Below are 24,878 nucleotides of genomic sequence, written 5' to 3' on the forward strand. Positions count from 1 at the left end.
AGCGAGTCTGCTTTTGATGTCCTCCTTGCTCCGTCCGTCATTGGTTATTTTACTGCCTACGTAGCAGAATTCCTTAACTTCATTGACTTCGTGACCATCAATCCTGATGTTCTCATTTCTACTTCTTCTCATTACCTTCGTCTTTCTCCAATTTACTCTCAAACCATACTGTGTACTCATTAGACTGTTCATTCCGTTCAGCAGATCATTTAATTCTTCTTCACTTTCACTCAGGATAGCAATGTCATCAGCGAATCGTATCATTGATATCCTTTCACCTTGTATTTTAATTCCACTCCTGAACCTTTCTTTTATTTGCATCATTGCTTCCTCGATGTACAGATTGAAGAGTGGGGGCGAAAGGCTACAGCCTTGTCTTACACCCTTCTTAATACGAGCACTTCGTTCTTGATCGTCCACTCTTATTATTCCCTCATGGTTGTTGTACATATTGTATATGACCCGTCTCTCCCTATAGCTTACCCCTACTTTTTTCAGAATCTCGAACAGCTTGCACCATTTTATATTGTCGAACGCTTTTTCCAGATCGACAAATCCTATGAAAGTGTCTTGATTTTTCTTTAGCCTTGCTTCCATTATTAGCCGTAACGTCAGAATTGCCTCTCTTGTCCCTTTACTTTTCCTAAAGCCAAACTGATCGTCACCTAGCGCATTATCAATTTTCTTCTGTATATTATGAAACGTCCCCTTTGAAAAATTATACATGACTGTGCTTAAAAATGGCCCTGACTAACATTAACCTATACGTTTCACAAATCGCTTACCTCACAAAAATCTTGGTTACTCGAACTACTGCAATACAGCAAGCGCCACTACTGCCAGCTAAATAACAGATTTAAACTATGGAAGGCACTAACTACTGATAGGGATAGTTAGCAAATGAAAGATTTTAATAGAGGACAAACAATGTATTTACCTTAATAGTCATATTATATATATATATATATCAGTTCATGACATCCATTTTACAAATGTACTGTTTCTTATGGACACACTTCCAGATTATCCATTCTCAAAAATCCGCCATCTCACTTCCTCACATCCACCACTGCTGGCGGCTCACCTCCAACTGCGCAACGCTACGCACTGTTCACATCCAGCTGCCGCTGCCAAACACTACAATGGCAGACAACAATGCAAACTAGCCACAGAATGCACACAGCACAGCCAGTGATTTTCGTACAGAGCGCTACGTAACGTTGCCAATAAGAAAACATAAACAGCCTACTTACATAGCCCCCATGCCCCCCACAAAATAATTTACAAATTGTTTTGGGCAGTGGCCAATAATGATTTGAAAAAATTTTTCATAATTACAATAACAAAGATATCAAATGCACACACTGATTTATACAATGTTGGTCAAAAGCTAAAATTTTCTCACAGTCCATAAAGACAGTCCAGATTGTTCATCACAGTAAAATTTCAGTGATTTTTTTTTTCAAAGTCTGAGCAGTAAAAGACAATGCACACAGAAGTAGTGGATTTCCATGCTGTCTTGAAGAAGTAGTGTTGTCCTTCCAACTGAAAGACAGTGCTGACTCTTGACATGCTGACAGGTAATGGGCTACAACAGAGCAAACCCACAGCAGAGGCATTCGACGTTTTGAAGAAGATTGGTAGGTAGGTCATCACAGAGCAGACCCACTGTAGTCCTGGTAGAGAATATGGTATTGGTGGGCCACCAGAGGTGCAGACCCACTGCAGTCCTTGTAGAAATTGTGGTATTGGTGGGTCATCAGAGATGCAGACCCACTGTAGTGCTTGTAGAGATGGCCAGCAGCCATCTGTTGTGACAGTGCAGGTGCACAATCACCATTGAAGAGTCTTGCGGATAATATAGCAAGTCCATAACCACCACTTGTGCACTCACAAAGTTTTTGGAATTGTCCTTAGAACCAGCAATGCTGTTATCCAGTCCCTTGCTGAATAATTAACACACGTGAAAACACTAACAGTCCCTACTTCTCACATATTGTCCATATACTATGACCAACAGAAACGTGTGCAGTGAAATGGAACTTAAAAGTTACTATTATGATGAACCGGTGTCAATTACGATTTTATAACACGAGAATACAATTACAAAGGTACAAAATACATAATTAAAGAACATAACAATACAGATAACATTCGTAGTACAAGCTTTACAAAAGAATCGAAATAACATATACATCAGTGTTACAGGAATTATGAGATACGTAAATACATAAAAGATCAGAATAATTATTGAAACATCAACTTCACACATGAGCATTAAAACAAAACATAATAAATAATGTCTAAGCATATTTACAAGGTAAATAACATATTATTAATGCCAATTATATTTGAGGATAACAGTATTCCTCATCATAGTGAATATAGCTTAGTATTAGAAGAAGAAAAATTTCTATGAAACTACACAGAGACAGGAAGAAAACAAATACACGAGGGTACACAAACACATAGTGGGATAACACAAAAGGAAAGGACAGGGTTCGTTTTCAGTGTAACATTTGGTACTGCAGTCCGACCCAAAACTTCATTCCATAGATCTTTCGTCTTATTTCGATATTTGCTCCAGCCAAAAAAATCCTATCCAAGCATGCTTTCTGTATTTTCCTCGTATAACCTCTCAGTGCATTTCTTCAAATTCATCGCAACTCATTCTCTTATAGACTACCCCCTCTTAAGCTTACTTAAATCTACTGAGCTCAGATGCTAAACTAAGGGACGAGGCAATGCTGCAGCACAAAACAATTAACACAAACATCAATGACAAAAAATTCAAATTGGCAAAGTAAGCAACAATATTACAACTAATATGCAATGAGCAGCAAACAAGAAAAATAAATCAGTAATAAAATGGCTTAGCAGAGTAACACAAAGTCAAATTCAGTAACACTATGCCTGGCAAACAGCAGTAACTTATACCTAAACATGACATAGCTCAAGCAGAAAAAATATTACAGTAAAAACAACAATGCAGATAAGGGAAATGTATATTCACATCTTAATGTCTATGTAATTAAAGTGGTGCACCACAAATTATTCTACAAAAGAAATTACCAAGTACTTGAAAAGAAAATTCTGTATGCAATTCCTGTGAAGGGAAATGTGTTTTTGTGCTCCTTCGTTTTTTTTTAAGTACATCAAAATTATTCTTTTTTTCTGGATCTGTAGGCATAAAATATTTATATTAGTACATCTATAAAATTTTATTTTAACCAATGCTGCATTGCAGGTAGGAACTAGATATTAAAGAAAATGAACATTTCATAAGGTAGTAAAAAAATCTCTCAATTCTCATAGAAAGATACTTGTCATAATCAGGTGTGCAGATGTAAGAATGTTTCCAAGTAATGAGTGTGTCGTATTTGCGGTGCTTTCTATAAAGGAATGTCAATAGCGAGGATAATGGCCTCCCTTTTTTTTCTACCTGTGCCTCTGAAATGCACACCCTAATGGCTTTTTCTCAAGGCAGCTGGCACTCCTGGCCACTCACAACGCATTACGTCATGGTCACTTACCTTTCTTACTGAAATATTTACGACAGCAGTTTCTGCTGCAGTGGCAGTCTCATATAAAAAAATTCACAGGTCGAGAATTTGTGTTGCAAATGTGTAGAAACAAAATCCTATGAATATGACAGTGTCCAAAAAATTTCGCCAGCATTGTGATACATTCACGCATTTACACACATTTCATAACTCTTAAAGTACGATTCTTGGTTTTCAACATCCTTTTTCACAAGCCAGAGTCCCTAACCACTACTCATTATTCTTTACCTTATTACAAATATACATATTCGTCGACACTTCTTCAATATTTCATCTTAATAAATAAGTAGCATAATCAAATTCCTCATATAACATCAGCTTATTGATCATAAATATACCTCAACAGCATAATACACATAGTCATCGTAATAATAACACCATAACACCTCAGTCAACTCTCAAAATCGTCATAGCTTTCTGCAATAATTTCAGAACCTAAAAAAAATTCTCTGCTCATTTCAATAGTGTCATCTACCTCAAACGTACTTCAACATCATGTTCCCTTACCAAATACATCATTCAAAGCTCTCATAATATCACAATGGGTCCAAAAAAATATGAACAGTTCACAAAGTACAGACAAAATACAATTTCGTAAGTGTGAAGTTATCCAGCGGTGTAATTACGTAAACATCTGTCACTGCCGTAGTAAAAAAGTTTGTCTCTCTCAGTTAAATGATCAGATAGCTGTGTAATTTATGTGTTAAAGGAATATGGTACCGATGTGTAAAGTTGTATAAGCAAATACCATATTAGCTAGGGCTCCTTGTGCTTGCCAAAAACATGATACACAAAGTAGGCGTGTACCACCCTGAGGATTAATGTAATTATACCCTCAGGTGTTACAGATTACAAGAATGGAATGAAATGTATTACGGAAAACCTTTGTATCATTGTACTTCAAATATCTTTAAAAATAAATGATTTAAGTACAAAATTAATCACTCAAATACGTGTCCTGTAGCGCTAAATGTGCGTCTTGCTGTAAGATAATCTCTGTGGAAGTGTCGTAGTTGTTGTCGTCCGAAAGCTAAGTTCTGCAGAAGTCAATGTACTTACCTCATGATAAACAAAAGTGAAATGCTTTGCGTATAGATATATTAGTTATTACACTTATTGTTGTGATGAAGAAATTACTGTGCTGTAACGTATTGTTGTGCTACGGAAAAGGCTGTCTCATTGTAGCTATACCACAAAAGTTACTATTAAACATGTTTTACTTTCCAGAAGAATTCTAAAAAACTGTGCAGATATAAAACAGATACACCACAAAAGCAACATTGTAAATTGTCACTCATTAGTAATGTCGTGATATAATCTTGTAGCTGTCACATAAACTAACCGCTGTGTCATCTGGTATCTCCCAGAAAGTACTTTAATTCAGAATGTATTTTCAAGTAAACCAAAATGTTGCATTAAAATCTCATTAGCAGTACTGGTAAATGTTCTAAGTATGTGAGCCTTATAGTCGTTACGTGATCTTGCAACTAACAAGCAAGAATGTACACACACAAAAACACTGTGTCGTCTGTTCGCAATAACAATGCATTCGTAATTTCTGTTTAAATAAGTTCTCTTGGTTCGTGACTGGATATTTAACTTCAAACATTGTTGCACGGTAACAGTTTCTAAGTCTGACAATGCATACTAGAAATGTGAATTGAAAAGTTTTATGGCAAAGACAAAGTTAAAAAGCAGATTATCTTTCAATAAACGGTTTTACATGTGAAGTGTGGTGCAATCCTTTACTCTTCATAGTACTCAGAGTTTGAACTTGAATGCAATTATCATGCGATATACGTCGGTATGGAATACTGGAATTTTTCTCAAGGTTAGCGTCTATGTTTTTTTTCTCTGAGCCAGCCGTCGCACGCGGCAGCCTGCAATGCGAGTCATTGTCTGCTCCTTTGTTGGCGCGCGTCGTTATTCACGATGTCGAAAGTGCTCTGCTCTGTTTGAGTCCTGCCAGTTCTGATGGAATTCAGGTCTGTCGTTCTGTTGGTAATTTACATAGTTTCTTGTTTGTCGGTCATGTGGTGGAGAATTTCTCCTGGAATCGTAACTGTGCCCTGAACTGATGCGTCTGAAGTTATTCTGTCCCTCTTGATAATAATTGTTTTTGTTCCCATATTGTCTGTTTCTTTGGTAATCTCTGTCATATTCATTACTATGGAAAAGCGATCTTTCTCTGTAACTATTCTTCTGCCAACGGTTGTCATACGGATGGTGTCTGTTTTGGTCACGATTTGTGTTGTGAGAATAGCCTTGTCATGTCCAGTTATTATTTCTGTCATCGCGGAATTGTGACAGATGTGACCTGTAATTGTTGTACTCCTGTTTTGGCATTCTGCGATTGTCAGTGTCAATTTCCAGTTCTTGTAACAGTCCCTGAAAAGCTTCAATGTCGTCTTTGCGACATCCTGCTAAAATAATATGTCGTAAATGTTCAGGCAATTTGATTAAGCAAATGCGGATGAGTTCTGAGGGGCTGTATGGGTTTGAAAGATACTGATTCTTGTGCAACATGTCTTCAAAATATTTCATAAGACTGGAAAATTTAGATTGTTCGAAACGTTTCATCATTATGATGCTATGTTTTACTCAGTCTTGTGTGGCTTGAGACCAATATGCTGAGAGGAAGGCATGGCATTCTTACAGCTGGTTCATTCTCTAAATAGCCACACATAAATTCTAATCTGTGTTCTAATGACCAGTTGGGAGGAGAACAATGAGAGAATTGATAAAGCCATGCTTGTGGATGAATGTCGTTGTCAGAATTCTTAAATGTTTTGAATTTACGTGTAGTAATGAACAGCTTATAGTCAAAATCATCACGTCGGCGAGTCGCATATCGGTCATTGTTACGTCGTTTCGGCGGTTCCATTTCAAAATTCGGTGCACCTTGCCAATTTCTTTCATAACTTCCGAAATGCCCTGTGTTATTATTTTATGGCTGTTCCGTATTTCTATGTCCCTCTTCCCGTATTGGAGCGCGAGTGGCCTCTGGAATATGTAATTCTTGTATTACCTGTGTCAGCTGATCTTGTACTTCCCGGGTTTCTCTTTGGTGTTGCGTATTAATTTGATTCTGATTTTGTTTGAATTTCCTAATTTGTTCGCACTCTTCTGTGTCAGTGATGGCTACAGGTCTTGTGTCATTCAGATCATCATCTACCTTTGCAGGTAAGTTAGTGAACTGATCCGAAAGTTCGGCTACTTTCTCCGATAGAGTACTTATTTCCTCAGTGTGTTTTTCTGAACCAAGTTTCAGAGTGTCCATTTGTGTTGAAATCGTATCTACTGTGTCCTTTAAGTTTTCTTGAGTTTTTGCAAGTTGCGTAACCGAATCGGAGGATGCAACTGAGTCAATTTTAGCTTGCAAGGTGTCGTGATTTTCATGAACAATAGTTTGCAGTTCTTTTATGGCTGCTTCATGATTCTGTAATGCATTTTCATGACGCGAAAAAATAGGTTGGAAATGCTCACAAATTTGTGTTTTTACGTTATTACAGTCTTTCTGACATTTCGATTCAATGTTATGTAACTCAGCAGTTAAATCCTCACGTGTTTGTTCGAGAGTTTGTTCCAATGAGTCTAACTTTTGAAGCTTTTGCTGTGTTTGTCTTTGATTTTGTTCCATTGTGTGTAACTGTTGCTGTGTTTGTCTCTGATTTTGTTCCATTGTGTCTAACTTTTGAATCTTTTGTCCCATTTGTTGCATTAATTGTAATAACAATGCACTGGTGTCTGAAACATGTTCCTCAGTGCTTTTCGGCAGTGAATTTGCACCGGCAACATTCACATTTTGACAAGCGGAAAATGCGTCTTGACTCATTTGAGAAAACGGTGAGAACCCAAAACCTGAGTCTACAGTATTTGCAATATTGTTCTGTCATTCCCAATTCCTGAGACGAGCTGTTGCCGACCGATCGATCGATAATGCTTCCCTGTTTACTACTTGTTTCACTGTCTACACCATTATTTGACGCCCGCTCCATTTCCATATGCACAGTTACCAAATTACTGCTTTGAATATTAGTTAATTCATTACATGGTGGCGTTAACACACTGCTTTCGTCTTCACTGTCATTTCTCAGTTTACTTTGGAGCCTAGTGTTACGTTTTTCACACGCCATTATTGTCACAATATTTCACACGACAACACAGAAAAGCACAATTTGAAGAGAAAAAATAAGAGAACACATTAACATAGCACTGAAAATAATATCTAGTTAATTGCAACCGCAGCTGCGAAATACTTGGTGCAAATCTACATGCATGCCACAACTGTTTTACTGTACAACAATGAAAGACTGCAACTACGAAGGAGATTCTCTCTACAATTACGCGCTAGCAATAAACAAAAGCTACACTAATTACACAAACCACGACAAAAAATCAGAAGATTCCAGTGGGGTATCTTCGGCTAAGGGTCGACATATGAAACGTCCCCTTAGAAAAATTATACATGACTGTGCTTAAACTGAAAGTGACACACAATAGTTTTAGCGCAACGAAATCTGACTTTCAAAAATCCCTACAAAAAAATGGCCCTGACTAACATTAACCTATACGTTTCACAAATCGCTTGCCTCACAAAAATCTTGGTTACTCGAACTACTGCAATACAGCAAGCGCCACTGCTGCCAGCTAAATAACAGATTCAAACTACAGAAGGCACTAACTACTGATAGGGATAGTTAGCAAATGAAAGATTTTAATAGAGAACAAACAATGTATTTACCTTAATAGTCATAATATATATATATATATATATATATCAGTTCATGACATCCATTCGTACAAATGTACTGTTTCTGATGGACACACTTCCAGATTATCCATTCTCAGAATTCCGCCATCTCACTTCCCCACATCCACCAATGCTGGCGGCTCACCTCCAACTGCGCAACGCTACGCGCTGTTCACATCCAGCTGCCGCTACACTACAATGGCAGACAACAATGCAAACTAGCCACAGACTGCACACAGCACAGCCAGTGATTTTCGTACAGAGCGCTACGTAACGTTGCCAATAAGAAAACATAAACAGCCTACTTACAATTGTTCTTGTAAGCAGCTTCGATGCATGAGCTGTTAAACTGATTGTGCGATAATTCTCACACTTGTCAGCTCTTGCCGTCTTCGGAATTGTGTGGATGATGCTTTTCCGAAAGTCAGATGGTATATCGCCAGACTCATATACTCTACACAGCAACGTGAATAGTCGTTTTGTTGCCACTTCCCCCAATGATTTTAGAAATTCTGATGGAATGTTATCTATTCCTACTGCCTTATTTGCCCGTAAGTCATCCAAAGCTCTTTTAAATTCCGATTCTAATACTGGATCCCCTATCTCTTCTAAATCGACTGCTGTTTCTTCTTCTATCACATCAGACAAATCTTCACCCTCGCAGATGCTTTCAATGTATTCTTTCCACTTATCTGCTCTCTCCTCTGCATTTAACAGTGGAATTCCCGTTGCACTCTTAATGTTACCACCGTTGCTTTTAGTGTCACCAAAGGTTGTTCTGTCTTTCCTGTATGCTGAGTCTGTCCTTGCGACAATCATATCTTTTTCGATGTCTTCACATTTTCCATGCATCCATTTCGTCTTAGCTTCCCTGCACTTCCTATTTATTTCATTCCTCAGTGCCTTGTATTACTGTATTCCTGATTTTCCCGGAACATGTTTGTACTTCCTCCTTTCATCAATCAACTGAAGTATTTCTTCTGTTACCCATGGTTTCTTCGCAGCTACCTTCTTTGTACCTATGTTTTCCTTCCCAACTTGTGTGATGGCCTTTTTTAGAGATGTCCATTCCTCTTCAACTGTACTGCCTACTGCACTATTCCTTATTGCTGTATCTATACCGTTAGAGAACTTCAAACGTATCTCGTCATTCCTTAGTACTTCCGTATCCAACTCCTTTGCGTATTGTTTCTTCCTGACTAATGAACTTAAGCCTACTCTTCATCACTACTATATTGTGATCTGAGTCTACATCTGCTCCTTGGTACGCCTTACAATCCAGTATCTGATTTCGGAATCTCTGTCTGATCATGATGTAATCTAATTGAAATCTTCCCGTATCTCCCGGCCTTTGCCAAGTATATCCACTCCTCTTGTGATTCTTGAACAGGGTATTCGCTATTGCTAGCTGAAACTTGTTACAGAACTCAAGTAGTCTCTCTCCTCTTTCATTCCTTGTCCCAAGCCCATATTCTCCTGTAACCTTTTCTTCTACTCCTTCCGCTAAAACTGCCTTCCAGTCGCCCATGACTATTAGATTTTCGTCCCTCTTTACATACCGCATTACCCTTTCAGTACCCTCATACACTTTCTCTATCTGTTCATCTTCAGCTTGCGACGTCGGCATGTATACGTGAACTATCGTTGTCGGTGTTGGTCTGCTGTCGATTCTGATTAGAACAACCCGGTCACTGAACTGTTCACAGTAATACACCCTCTGCCCTACCTTCCTATTCATAAGGAATCCTACACGTGTTATACCAATTTCTGCTGCTGTTGATATTACCCGATACTCATCTGACCAGAAATCCTTGTCTTCCTTCCACTTCACTGACCCCTACTATATTCATTTATGGGGGCATTTGAAAGCTCTGGTCTACGCAACCCCGGTACCAAATGTAGAGACTCTTCGTGCTCGTATTGTGGACGGCTGTGATACAATACGCCATTCTCCAGGGCTGCATTAGCGCATCAGGGATTCCATGCGACGGAGGGTGGATGCATGTATCCTCGCTAACGGAGGACATTTTGAACATTTCCTGTAACAAAGTGTTTGAAGTCACGCTGGTACGTTCTGTTGCTGTGTGATTAATGTGATTTGAAGAGAAGTAATAAAATGAGCTCTAACATGGAAAGTAAGCGTTTCCGGACACATGTCCACTTAACATATTTTCTTTCTTTGTGTGTGAGGAATGTTTCCTGAAAGTTTGGCCGTACCTTTTTGTAACACCCTGTATACAACCGCTCGTTCACAGAAAGATCCCTACCTAATAAATGGGAAATTGCTCAAGTCACACCAATATCCAAAAGTGGAGTAGGAGTAACCCGATGAATTACAGACCCATACCACTAAAGTCGATTTGCAGTAGGGTTTTGGAACAAATACTGTATTCGAACATTATGAAGTACCCCGAAGAAAACCATTTATTGACACATAGTCAGCACGGATTCTGAAAATATCGTTCTTGTGAAACAGAATTAGCTCTTTATATTCATGAGTGCTATTTAGAGGGGACGTCAAATTGATTACATATTTTTAGGTATCCAGAAGGCTTTCGACACCGTTCCTCAAAAGCGTCTTCTAACCAAACTGCGTTCCTATGGAATGTCGTCTCAGTTGTGCAACTTGATTCGTGATTTCCTGTCAGAGAGGTCACTGTTCGTACTAATAGACGGAAAGTCACCGAGTAAAACAGAAGTAATATCTGGCGTTCCACAAGGATGTGTTATAGTCCCTCTATTGTTCATGATCTGTATTAACGTTATAGGAGACAATCTTTGTAGCCATCTTAGATTGTCTGCAGATGGCGCTGTCATTTACCGTCTTGTGACGTCATCAGATGACCAAACTGAATTGCAAAATGATTTAAATAAGATATCTGTGTGGTACGAAAAGTGGCAATTGATCCTGAATAAAGAAAAGTGTGAAGTTATTCATATGAATACTAAACGTAATCCACTAAACTTCGATTACGCGATAAGTCACACAAATCTGAAGGCTGTAAATTCAACTATATACTTAGGGATTACAATTACAAATAACTGACATTGGAACGATTACATAGATAATGTAGTGGATAGAGCAAACTAAAGACTGCGACTCATCGGCAGAACATTTAGAAGGTGCAACAGGTCTATTAAAGAGACTGCTTACGCCACGCTTGTCCGCTCTATTCTGGTGTATTGCTTGCGGTGTGGGATCCGCATCAGGTGGGACTGACGGATGACAAAGAAAAAGTACAAAGAATGGCAGCTCGTTTTGTATTATCACGAAATAGGGAGATAGTGCCACAGACATGATATGTGAACTGGGGTGGCAATCATTAAAACAAAGGCGATTTCGTTGCGAGGGAAATTCTCATAAAATTTCAATCACCAGTTTTCTCCTCCGATTTCGAAAATATTCTGTTGGGACCCACCTACATAGGAAGAAATGATCATCACGATTAAATATGAGAAATCAGGGCTCGCACAGAAAAAATTAAGAGCTCGTTTTTCCCGCATGACTTTCGCGAGTGGAACGGTACAGAGACAGCATGAAGGTGGTTCACTGAACCCTCTGCCCGGCACTTTATTGTGAATAATAGAGTAATCACCTAGATGTAGATGTAGACTGTCTGACGTGGTACAAATCATCCTGACTACAGTAATGCATAGTAGTTCAAGCAACACAGAGACTTTTCTCCTTCCCTCAGCAGACGTGGACGCGTTACAGTTTAGAACTGAAACCGTGGTAGAACTGAAACTGTAGGTTTCCGGACATGGGTTTCTGTGCAAAATATCATGTACTTACTCGCTTATAGAAGTCTTAGAAGTTCGTAAAGGGAATTTCCAAACACCCTCTGTATATTGTAACTGCTCTTTCTTTTGCAACCTTGGGCTTTCTAACTATGCTTACATAAACTGATGATTCACAGTGTTCAAATACCTGTTTCTACGATATTCAATTTCAAGACTATGATCAAAGTTATTGATCTAAGAGAAAATGATTTTACTGCACGTTTTTAATCTGTGAAGTCTGCTTCTGTCAACTACATTTGCTGTTTCCTTTTTTCATGGCATAATTCGTGACAATATTTCAACACAACTTCGTGTTTAATAACCTACGACTTATTCTGAGATAAATGAGCTATCGAAAACTTCCCGTTCGAACGCCATACAGTCCATAATCGGTGTAGCTATAGGTCAAATTCGCCGTGAGCACTGACTTAATTATCCCATCCCCCTACACCAGGCTGAAGAACCCGGCTTGGTAATACGCCGCGTGGTTCTGCGTGAAGAAGTCCACAACTGCCAGCTGATCATTCTCGTCCGAAGGGAATCGTCTACACTCCAGTGCCTTTTTTTTAAGGACCAATGGCGTGATAATCGCTTGGAGAGATATCAGGACTATAGGAAGAATGCTTGAGTGTCTCCAACTTTATGAAGCTGCTCTCTCAGGTCGACGAACGTCTTGTGTCGAATTGCACAGAACGTGGCGCACCAAGGTGGTTTTTTTGTCCACAGACATGCTGCCCCATACACGTTCTACATCATCCGATGGATATCCAACAGTCTTTGTCCTTCGGCATCTAAGAAAAATTTATCAGTGCGTTGGTCCTGTTTTTGCGCATTTGGTAAAGTCGCCGCAGGTCACGTTTCCGCAGTTACCGCACGCACGTCGGAAGTACACGAAATTCACTCTGATCCCTTATCCCACACGCATGTCGGTGCTTACATTCTAGCGAAAAAGGTGCCTTACGTTCCACATACGCTACAGAAACGAAGTCACATTTAAAGATACTGATCGCCTCTTTTATTTAAGGCTTGACTTCCAGTAGTTACAATGCTCTTCGCTCTCTTTAATAAAGTGTGCTTCCTGCGTTCGTAAACTAATAAACTGGGCACCCGGTCATCTATCCCTAATAGCAGGTTGCCTATCTAAGGGCTTCTAGGGACAAAAAAATTGTTTTTTGTATTTCATATGATTATCGACTAAATTTAGAAATTTGATATAGTACATACACAAAGATGCATAGTCCCGTTCAAGGTGTAACACAGTTAGTCAAGGATTAAATTTAGAAACGGAGTATATGTTTCTAGACAGCGTAACTCGCAGTGTGCAGATCACTGAGCTCACATTCATCCATTATTTGAGAATAACAGCACTTCGTGACCTTCCAAAAACATTACACATGGTTTTAAAGATTATCGTAACTCCTTCTTGTTCTCTCCCATCTACTAAAAACGATAAAAAAATTGAGCAAGTTCCATTACGTCCCGGAAATCAATATCTCTAGAGTAATTCCCTAGACTAGGCAGGACATATACAATGAAATAACCAAGGTATTTCAGTGTATATATGCAAATGTAAAAGATTTAATAAAATAATTTTTATTTACTTGCTAAAATATGAGTGCATCTTACATCCTGTGTATTCATGCAGTAATGTTCGCCTATTATGCTTTTAACGGATGATATTTTTGTGTGATATAATGACAGTTTAACAGTTTTAATTTTTTTTACTTTATTCGTATTGTGAAACCCTGCTTGTTGCCAAATTTAATGATTCTACGTCAACGGAAAGTTCCATAGACGTTTTGATGAGTGAGTTTTCGAGTATCAAAATATGTGACGCAGATGGCCGAATCTTATGACTGCATTGACTTACAAGCGTAAATCGTCTGCCCTTCCAAGTGTCCATAAACTTTAATATGTGATACAAATTTTAACTTGATACATCGTGCTGTTCCTGAGAAAAAGGGATTTTAACAGTCGGACTGACATACATACATACGTACATACATACACACATACTGACAGAGAAGCGAATAAAGTAATCATAAGAAGAGCTCCGGTTTTACAGATTGAGGAACGGAAAGGCAATAGTTTATCGCTTACGTTGATTTTCGTTGTGCGTGCATTTAAACTTCAGCGTGAGGCATGAAGCTTTATTACTTCTTTACTACTAACACTATTCACAACACTTTTACAGACAATATCCACCTAAACAACCGGATGTAACTGCAAAAGTATACAATTATACGATACATAGTTCACGAGATATTACGACACCATCATTGAAATGTGAGAAACACTATATTTTCCATGAACTTCGATTATTTAAGAAATCCGAAGGGGAAGGAATAAAAGTTTCATTATTATCGGACAAAGTTAATGAAGCTAAGTCTAAATTTTTAATTACATGACTCTACCATTGATTGTATACTGAGGCCCTCTTTTACAGTATAAATGTTTTGCTTTATGTAACATACGAATCCAACTACATATAGTCACGTCGTTAAATATCTGGGCGTAATGTTGCGAAGCGACATGAAATGAAACGAGGTTGTGAGGGTTGTGGTAAGGAAGGTGAATGGTTGACTTCGGTTTATAGGGAGAACTTTAGGAAAGTGTAGTTCATCTGTAAAGGAGACCGCATATAGGATGTTAGTGCGACCTATTCTTGAGTACTGCACTATTATTTTTGATCCTCACCTGGCTGGATTGAAAGAGGACATCAAAGTAATTCGGAGGCGATCAGCATGCAAGTGTTACGGATATGCTTCGGCAGCTCTAATGGTAATCCGTGAAGGGAAGAAGACATTCATTTCGAAGAACACTATTGAGAAAATTTAGAGAACCAGCGTTGGAAGCTGACTGCAGAACTATCCTTCTGCCGCCTACACACATTTTGCATAGGGACCACGAAGATATAAGAAATTAGGGATCATACAGAGGCATACAGACAGTCGTTTTAACCTCGCTCTATTTGCGAGTGCAACAGGAAAGCGGTACAGGGTACAGGGTACCGTCCACCACGGACCGTACCGTAGCTTACGGAGCATGTATGTAGATGCAGATGTAGATGTAATATTTTTCTTCACGCTCACCAACACTATGCTTCTATCTGTAATCCTGTCGACACCAGGCTTTGTAAAATCTGTGTAATGACGCACTAATTGAGCACGGCGCGCCGGCCGGTGTGGTCGTGCGGTTCTAGGCGCTTCAGTCTGGAACCGCGTGACCGCTATGGTTGCAGGTTCGAATCCTGCCTCGGGCATGGCTGTGTGTGATGTCCTTAGGTTAGTTAGGTTTAATTAGCTCTAAGTTCTAGGCGACTGATGACCTCAAAAGTTAAGTCGCATAGTGCTCAGAGCCATTTGAAGCATTTTGAGCATGGCGCTGGTGTATCAATACTGAGAATGCATAGCTGAGTTTCTCAACACTCACTTTCCTTAAGCACTTGCACTCAAATGGCACTAGACTCACGAGACGAAAGTCATAGGATAGCGATATGCACATGTACTGATGGCGGTAATATCAGTCATGTATTTCGCGTGGAGAGGTTTCAGGCGGGAATTAAAAGGCTGAACGCGAAATGGTAGTTAGAGCTAGACTCATTGGATGTTCCATTTCGGAAATCGTTGGAGAATTCATTATTCCTAGATCAACATGTCAAGAGTGTGCCGAGAATACCAGATTTCAGGCATTACCTCTCACAAGGGATAACCCAATGGCCGACGCCCTTCAATTAACGACCGAGAACGAGGGGTTTGCATAGAGTTGTCAGTGTTAACAGATATGTAACAATGCGAGAAATAAAAGCAGAAATCAATGTGGGATACACGATGAAAGTATCCGTTATGATGATGTGTCGAAATTTTTGCTTTAATGGGCTATGGCCGCAGACGACCGACGCGACTGCCATTGCTGCCCCTCTCCTTGGCCCATGACTGTATCGGTTGGACACTAGTCGACTGGAAAACCGTGGCCTTGTCAGATGACCCAATTTCAGTTGATAAGACTGATAGTGGGGCTTGAGTGTGGCCCAGACCCAGCAAAGCCATAGATCCCTCTGTCGTCAGCATGTCACTGTGGAAACTGGTGCTGGTAGCATAATGATTTGGGTTGTGTTTACATGGAAAGGACTGGGTCCTCTGGTCCAGCTGAACCAACCATTGGCTGTAAATGGTTACGTTCGGTTACCTGAAGACTATTTTCAGCCATTCATGGACTTCGTGTTCCCAAACCAAGATGTCATGTCGCAGGGCTATGATTGTTCATGGTAAGGTTGAATTACACACCCATACCACTGACCTCAATTTGCAGTAGCATTTTGGAACATACGCAGTACTCGAAAGTTATGAATCACCTTGAAGAAAATGACTTATTGATACATAACCAACACGGATTCCGAAAATACCGTTCTTGGGCAACACAGATAGCTCTTTATTCCCATGAAGTAATTAGTGCTGTCAGGCAAGGGATCTCAGATCGATTCCGTTTTCCTATATTTTCAGATGGCTTTTGATACCGTTCCTGACATGCGATTATTAATCAAATTTTGCGCATGAGGAGTATCGTCTCAGTTGTGTGACTGGATCCGTGATTTCCTCAGAGAAGTCACAGTTCGTGGTGATAGACGGTAAATCATCGACTAGAACAGAAGTGATGTCTGGTGTTCCGCAAGGTAGTGTCATAGGCCCTCTCCTGTTCCTGATTTATGTAAATGATGTAGGTGATAATCTAGGCAGCCTCCTTAGATTGTTTGCAAATGACGCTGTAATTTACCGTGAAGTAAAATCATCAGACGATCAATGCCAATTACAAAATGGTTTAGAGAGAATTTCTGTGTGGTGCGGAAAGTGGCAATTGTCACTAAACAAAGAAAAGTGTGAGGTCATCCACATGGGTACTAAAGGAAATCCTATAAATTTTGGGTATACGATAAATCGCACAAATATAAGGGTTGTCAATTCGACTAAATATCTGATTACAATCACGAGCAACTTAAATTGGAAAGGCCACATAGATAATATTGTGGGGAAGGCGAAACAAAGACTGCGCTTTGTTGCCAGAACACTTAGATGATGCGACAAACCAACTAAAGAGACAGCCTACTTTACACTTTTCCGTCCTCTGCTGGAATATTGCTGCGCGGAATGGGATTCTTACCAGGTAGGACTGACGGAGGACATGAAAAAGTGCAAAGCAGTGCATCTCGTTTCGTGTTATCGCGCAATAGGGGTGAGAGTGTCACTAATATGTTACGCGAGTTGGTGTGTCAGTCACTGAAACAGGCTGTTTTCTTTGCGGCAAGATCTATTTAGGAAATTTCAATCACCAACTTTTTCTTCCGAATGCGAAAATATTTTGGTGACACCCACCTCACCCACCTACGTAGGGAGAAATGAGCATCATAATAAAATAAGAGAAAACAGAGCTCGAACGGAAAGATTTAAGTGTCCTTATTCCCACGCACTATTCGAGAGTGGAATGGTAGAGAAGTAGTATGAAAATGGTTCGATGAACCCTCTGCCAGGTACTAAAGTGTGAATTGCAGAGTAACCATGCAGAAGTAGATGTAGGGCTGAAGAACATTCTGGACGGTTCGAGAGAACGATTTGGCCACCCAGATCACCCGACATGAATACCATCAAACATTTACGGAATCTAATGGAGAGGACAATTAGCGAGAAAAATCTTGCGCCGGAAAAGCTTTTGCACTTACGGGCGGAATAGAAGCAGCATGGCTCATTATTTCTGAAGGAGCTTTCAACGACTTTTGAGCTCAAGCCACATCGAGTTACTGCACTACGCCGGGCAAAAGGAGGTCCGACACGATACTAGGAGGTATCCCGTTACTGTTGTCACTTTAGTGTACGAAAAAAGAGTGACGATTTATGAGAAGAGAGTAGATGTTCTGGGTATCCTACAGACAGCAGAAGTTCCATCTTTTGTTTTCTCGCTAAATAAGTGAAAACTGTCTTCTGTGAGGTTAGTGCGACAATAAATGGATGGATTGATATATTAATAGGCAGATTAAACTTACATTTACTTTTATGTGATTATTTTGCAAGCTCTCATACGGTGTGTGGCGGAGGGTACCCTGTACCTTTACTAGTCATTCCCTTTCCTATTCCATTCGCAAACGGAGCTGAGGAAGGCCTATATGCCTCCCTGTGACAGCTAATTTCTAGTATCTTATCTTCGCGGTACTTAAGCGAATCGTATTTTGGCGGTGGTAGAATCGTTCTGCAGTCAGCTTCGATTGTCGGTTCTCAATAGTGTTCCTGGAAAAGAACGTCGTCTTCCCTCAAGGGATTCCCATTTGAGCTATCTGGCGAGTGTAGGTCGATAGCTGGAAAAAAATTGCCCAATGTGCAAAGTGACTGCCATGACAAGTTTAATTAATTAGCCTATCAATTTGATATCAGTGACGTGCGGATGGAAGCGAGGTGGGAGTTGGGGCGGTAACCAGGCTTTTTTTCGTTGTGGTGAGATCTTTTCACGGAATTTCAATCTCCCACCTACACTGGGACAGATGGCAATCGTCATAAAATCGGCTGTATTACCGAATTTAGAATGTGATACGTAGCATAAACGTAATATTTACAATGTCTCTGTGCTGCTATCTTAAGAGGCTTCGTATGTGACGAAGTATTTGGTTACTTCGAAAGTGAGGAATCATCCTGTAACGGAGGTAGAGCATGCTCCGTCATGAGCGAAAAATAAATTTAACATTCATGTCCTGTGATGCAGGACGTAACAAAAATGGCTCTAAGCACTATGGGACTTAACATCTGAGGTAATCAGTCCCCTAGACTTAGAATTACTTAAACCTAACTAACTTAAGAACATCACACACATCCATGCCCGAGGCAGGATTAGAACCTGCGACCGTAGCAGCAGCGCGGTTCCGGACTGAAGCGCCTAGAACCGCTTACCTGCGCCCTCGGGGATTGTCATCCGGTCCCAGTTTGGCACGGCCTACCTGCTCTCGGGAAATTTTCGCCCCCTCAAATAACTGAACGCTTGGCTAGTCATTGTCAGAGTGAGTCTAACTTTCGGAGTGTTCAGTTCGTTAGCCTTGTGTCTCTGTGTGCTTATACGTACGATATGGAACTGTTAACGACCACCCACGGTAAACCATGAGACCATTATTATAGTAACTCGTACATCGGGAAGAGAACCAAAGCAGATGGGACTGTGATATGGCGCTGTTTGAAACATAGAATAAAATAATGCCGAGGAAAGCTTAAGACAAAAGACTGTATAGTGCGTAGTTCAAACGAGCAGCAGTGTGGGACACCGGATGACCCTCGCTTACAAGTAAAAAAGATGTTGAATCAGGCAAAGAAGAGATCACGAGAGGAAGAGACTTCGATTTTTGAAATATATACCAAAGAATTAGACGACTTGCACCATTGAGGGTATGATTTTGTTACCGAAATACCAGAACAGCAAGCGATGAAGACGATATTATACATGCACCGGGACAAACCACACGAAAATCCAAAATAGCCAGAAACACGACGAGACGTTGATCTTAAAGCAGACTTATTAACAATTATTGGTGGCAGCAAGTTTTCCTTAAGTTATGACAGCTTTTGAGATATGATCAGAGTTTTTAGTAGAAAAGCAGGAAGAGGGTCTCTAAAGAAAAACCAAGACTTGTTTAACGGATGGGACCTTCAAATGCTGTAACAATCAATTTTCACAAATATATACTATTCATGCTGACTTCGGAAGTTCAAGGTACGAAACAAACATCTATCCGGTGGCTTTTTGCTTTCTTATCGAACAAAAGAAAAGAAACACACATCCGTCTTTTCTGCAGTGTTGTGGATAAAGAACCAGAACGCAGACCCAGTAATGTCACCGTTGATTTCCAATCAGGTGTGATTTCTGCGCTAAGAGTTGTGATCACGTTGGTTCAAGTGCATGGCTGCCATTTCCGTATGAAGTAATCTCTCTGAAAGAAAGTGCAAGACTTGGGACTTACTTGCGAATACAGAGAAAACGAAGAAGTAAGGCTGCAAATTCTGATGTGTGCTGCTCTCGCGTACCTTCGACCTGAAGATGTCTGCCATGGCTCGCTCGTGATGCATTCACAAGCACCGGATATCGCCATATCGCCAAGAATTCTGTTTGTTGACAGTACGGCATCTTCTAAAACGACAGCAGAGAGAACGTCCCTTTTCAGAATTCGCTCTTTCTATGTGTTACTTTCTGTTCCTTGTAGATGTATTGAAAGGTGGCTACACTGAGCCACAGCGCCAAAAATCGCGCCAGAGAGAGTATTGTTCCGCCGCCTCCACTGGCAGTGCTTATTGAGACGTAGCGGCAGGCAGTGCTGGCCGAGAAGTTGTGGTGGACACTGCATGTCGTGAAGTCAGAGAGAGATGTGGTAGTGGAGAGTGTGGTTCCATGTTTATGCAGTTATTTGATGGGAGAGATAGCAGATGTTGTTCCAATGGAGATATTGTAATGATCTGAGTGCTTTTCGTCAATATAAATTAAGGTAACTAACTACTGTTCTTTATTTTCTTATTATTTGTGTGTCCTGAATAATGCTTCATTACAGGTTCAGTCAACAAAGCATCTGGCGTGTGTTCTTGTATTAGAGTGTAATTCTGAGTTTCTTGCACAATTATAGTATTTCTAATTTTCTTTTATCACGTCAGTATAAATGATATTTAAAAATTCTTGTCTTATTTAAGAAGAACCGTGCCAGATGTGCGTTGAGTCATACTACCACATACAGAACAGTTATACTTGTGCTTTGGTTTCGTAGGTTTTATAGTTGCTGGGGACTTAATTAATTAATTGTGTTAACGAAAAGTTTCATTTCATTCTTTGTTGTCATTCTATGCAGTCAGATAGCGTAACAATTAGTTGTCAGGGCCAGCCGTTTACGAGACTTGCGTAATCGGACTTACAGCTACTAAAAAAGTTTTGCATTTCATTTATTCATTTTATTAAGCCCCCATGCAGTATTTATCACGTTCATGGATTTCTCGTTGGTTGTCCCGCTTGCCCAATTTTACATACCTGTAGCTGCTTCAGTATTCTTGGAGCAGTGGTTCGTGTAATTCATTGGACGAACGTAATCTCCAAGACCGAGATAATGCTGCTTCACGTGACTTGATACAGCAGCACTGTCGGCCGAGGAAGGAGAATCGAGGCTGAGAGTGAAAGGCAAACACGTACAGACAAGAACTGAGATGGATGTGGCCTGGGCATTGACGCTTTGCAATAGTGTTGCTGGCAACACTATTGCGGCCACATATTGCCGTAAAATAAGGCCTTCGGCTCTCCTACCTGCCGAGCGGAGATTCTACCTGCCGGGAGGAGACCCGACGGAGAGCTTAGAGGACCTTTCCTCGCCCTTTTCTGCGTGGAAATTTCACTGGGTGCGAGTTTCAGGACACCGACAGAAGCGGAGTGTGTCGCGTGAGAAGATTCAAGGTGACGGCTGTTTGCGTTGGACGATTATTCAGCACATATAAATTGATCAGTTGACTGCTTTGTGACAGTCCCTTTTACCTCTGAGCATTTGGTTGTGCAGGCATGTCGACGTCGGGAGTGTGGGTGCAGTAGCCGATGCGTGTGAGGGTGTCTTCCAACCGGCGTCCGCACGACGATATGATGTCTTGGACGACGGTGCAGTCGAGTCTCTCGACACTAGGCGGACGGTGCGCTCTTCACGATCTCGAGTTTGTGGTCGGTAGGATTTCTTTCATCAGATGTGTTTAAAGGAAACGTTGCGGTAGAGGAGGGTGTGTGGCGAAGCAAGCGCTGTATCATTTGAGAGATACAGAAGCGAGCGACTGTGCCAGGACTACTAGCGCCACGTTATCATAGCGCGCCTATGCGTAGCATACAAAGTATTGCGCCATAACATAAGAGTCAAATTAAAAATTGAAGTACCTTTTTCAGACTTTGTCAATATATGCTTCAGTATATTATTCTTTAAACTGTTAAATCTCAGAGTGACCGGATGAATACGTTTCCTAAAAACATTATTGAAAGAAAATACAATTGGCGCTAAGTAATAAAGCTAGAAAGCCAAAAATTGTTCAGAATGTGCAAATGTATGTCAAAATCGACTGTTACAAGTCTCAACTTGATTGGACCAGTAATTCTGTCCAAATCGTTGTTTTTACTAAAAATTGAAGGCGCTAAATATTAGACTTAGAAAGATGAAAATTGGTATGAAGCATCAGTTTGATATAAAAACTTTAACTACATGGCCCCGTTAAGCTACCTCTAATAGTTTTCGAGCAATTTACTGAAAACTAAATTTTGAACCAGGATGTCCTTATTTCTGACAGATTAAGTGTCATTTGTATTAATGATAGTGTGTTCTGATTACAGCACCTGATGAAACCCATTAAATAATAAAGTTATAGCAAGACTTTGATGTAAATGATAATCAATACATGGTCTCCTAAAGTTGTAGTTCAGAGGCCACGTTCTACTGTCAGTTCCGTTCTAAAACTTTCCGACAGCAAAGTTTAAAAATAGAGGAGCTAAAATTTTTCTGTGATTAAAGCTAACTTAACTCCATTCATACAAAAATTACGAAAATTCTGTATTTAGAGGCTGCTATCGGGGCATAGAGCGGATGACGGCAGGTTTTCCCTTCGGCCGTCTGCAGCGCCCATATGTAGATACGGCCCGAGAGCCAGTCCGCGTCAGTGAAACGACGGCTTGCGTCCTGCCTCGGGTGACGTCACAGAGAGGCTTGTACTAAACGCGTGTTCGGTAAGAGCAGAAAGAGAACTCGCGAGGACTGTACACCTTGCAGTATCGTTTAGATTTTTGAAAACAGACACTTCACACCGAGCTGTCACTGTGTCCGCGTCAGTCAAACAGTGGCTTACGCGCTGCCTCGGATGACGCCAAACCCAGTCTGTTGCTAAATGTATGTTTTCGGCAAAAATAGGAAGTGAATTCGCGAGGACTGTATACCGTCCCCGATCGCTTAGATTTCGCGGAAGTAACTGTTTGTGCGCCTTGCGTAACGTTAGCAAAACCGCGTGGCAATTAGTGAGATTATTTTCCACTTTTCTGGTGAACAATTAACTTTGATTATTGAAAGTCAGGGCGAAAGATCATTTAACGGGAAGTTACCGTAAAGGTCGCCACTCAACTGCTCATAGTGCTTTTTATGATAGAGATATAATTATTATTATTATCAGGAATATTAATTACTGTGTTGTGAGTGTGAAATTTTATCAAATATATGAATCAGTTACAGCTCAAAACTTTCATTTGTAATCATAGTTCTGATCTCTCTGAGTAAATAGAGAGCAGAAAGATTTTTTCCTGTGAGCAAAAGAAGAATGTGGACTTGAAGACTGGAAGTTTTTGTCAGCATGTTCTCCATCGCTTTCTGGCTGACTGCAAAAATAGTATTCAGGCTTTCGTAACAGACGGCGCCGCCGCCACACAGGTGCTTATGTTGTCAAACGTCATCCATATTTAGCCCTTCGATGCATTTGTGGCGGGAATTTAATTACCTGATTTTGAAGATGTTTGATTGATTTTCAAACGTTGAAAATATGTTTTAGTACAAAGAAGAATCATCGTAAGGTGGTGGTAGTGTTTCAAGTGATCCATTTGACTCGTGTAAACTATTAAAAAAATTCATTTAATAGGATAAAGCAAATGGACTACTTCTCTGTATTTCTGATATCAAAACTGCTTCAGCCCTCCCTTTGTCCGCAGCATTAACCGGTAGGCACACAGTATTTTGAGGAAAGACGAAAACCGTCATCTGTGTATTTGGAGATGTTAGTTCACACGCAAACAGGAAGCAGTCACTTGAAGAGAGAGAGAGAGAGAGAGAGAGAGAGAGAGAGAGATAGACAGAGACAGAGAGGGAGATCATGTGTTTTGACAGGAACTTTCGCAGGTACCAATATCAAAGAGTTGCCACCATTTGATGCCTTGTCTGGCAGGAAGTAATCGAAGAGGCTTGGGAAGGGGAGGACGAGACTGGAAGGAGGTGGAGTGGGGAACGTCCTCTGTCAGTGGTATTGTGAACTAACTTGGTCAGTATCTGCACAGCAGGACGAGCACGTAGAGCAGCTGCTTCCACTGATCTGGTGTGCAATGTGTGTGTTTGGGAGCAAAACAGGGAGTGAGTCTGTTGTTAAAGGGGCGCTGGAACCCGATGCCTTCTCCAGGAATTAAGTAGCAGGCGACCAGGGCTACTACCGGCGGCGGCCCAGCACTCCTTCAGTCACTGCCTGTCGTCCAACGCGTGTGTGGCCGTTACCCTGTCATCACCAGTACTCCGCGGACGACTGCGCGAAGAAGCAAGTGTGTGCAATCACAAAGTTGTTTTTTCGCCAGCGATACTTAACGCGAACTGTAACAGTTTAATTATATGTGGTGAGTGTTTCAGTTGGCAGTATTCCTTGACCAATCGGAAAAAGGTGACCTATTTACGCATTTAATTTCTTATTTTCGATGTATTTTACAAGACCTGATTCTTCCAAAATTAAAGAAACAGAAGAGAGTGATGAGCTGTTTCTGCCAAATTACGGCATCCAGCCCCTGTGAATGGAATTCTGTAAATAAACAATATATTTTTATTATTTATTATTATGTCCCCACCTGTCACCTGCCCATTTCAGTCCATCAGCTCAGCGAGTTTTCCGGCCAATATCTTTTGGGAGTGGCGTGGACAGAGGGGTCGAGATTGGGGAGGGGGTTGGGAGAGGATGCGACGTCCTCTGCTGGTGGCACTGTGCACTGTGTAGTCGACCCATGAATGTCATTGTCAG

This window comes from Schistocerca cancellata, chromosome 2 (genome assembly GCF_023864275.1).
Source record: "Schistocerca cancellata isolate TAMUIC-IGC-003103 chromosome 2, iqSchCanc2.1, whole genome shotgun sequence".
Taxonomy (NCBI): Eukaryota; Metazoa; Arthropoda; class Insecta; order Orthoptera; family Acrididae; genus Schistocerca; species Schistocerca cancellata.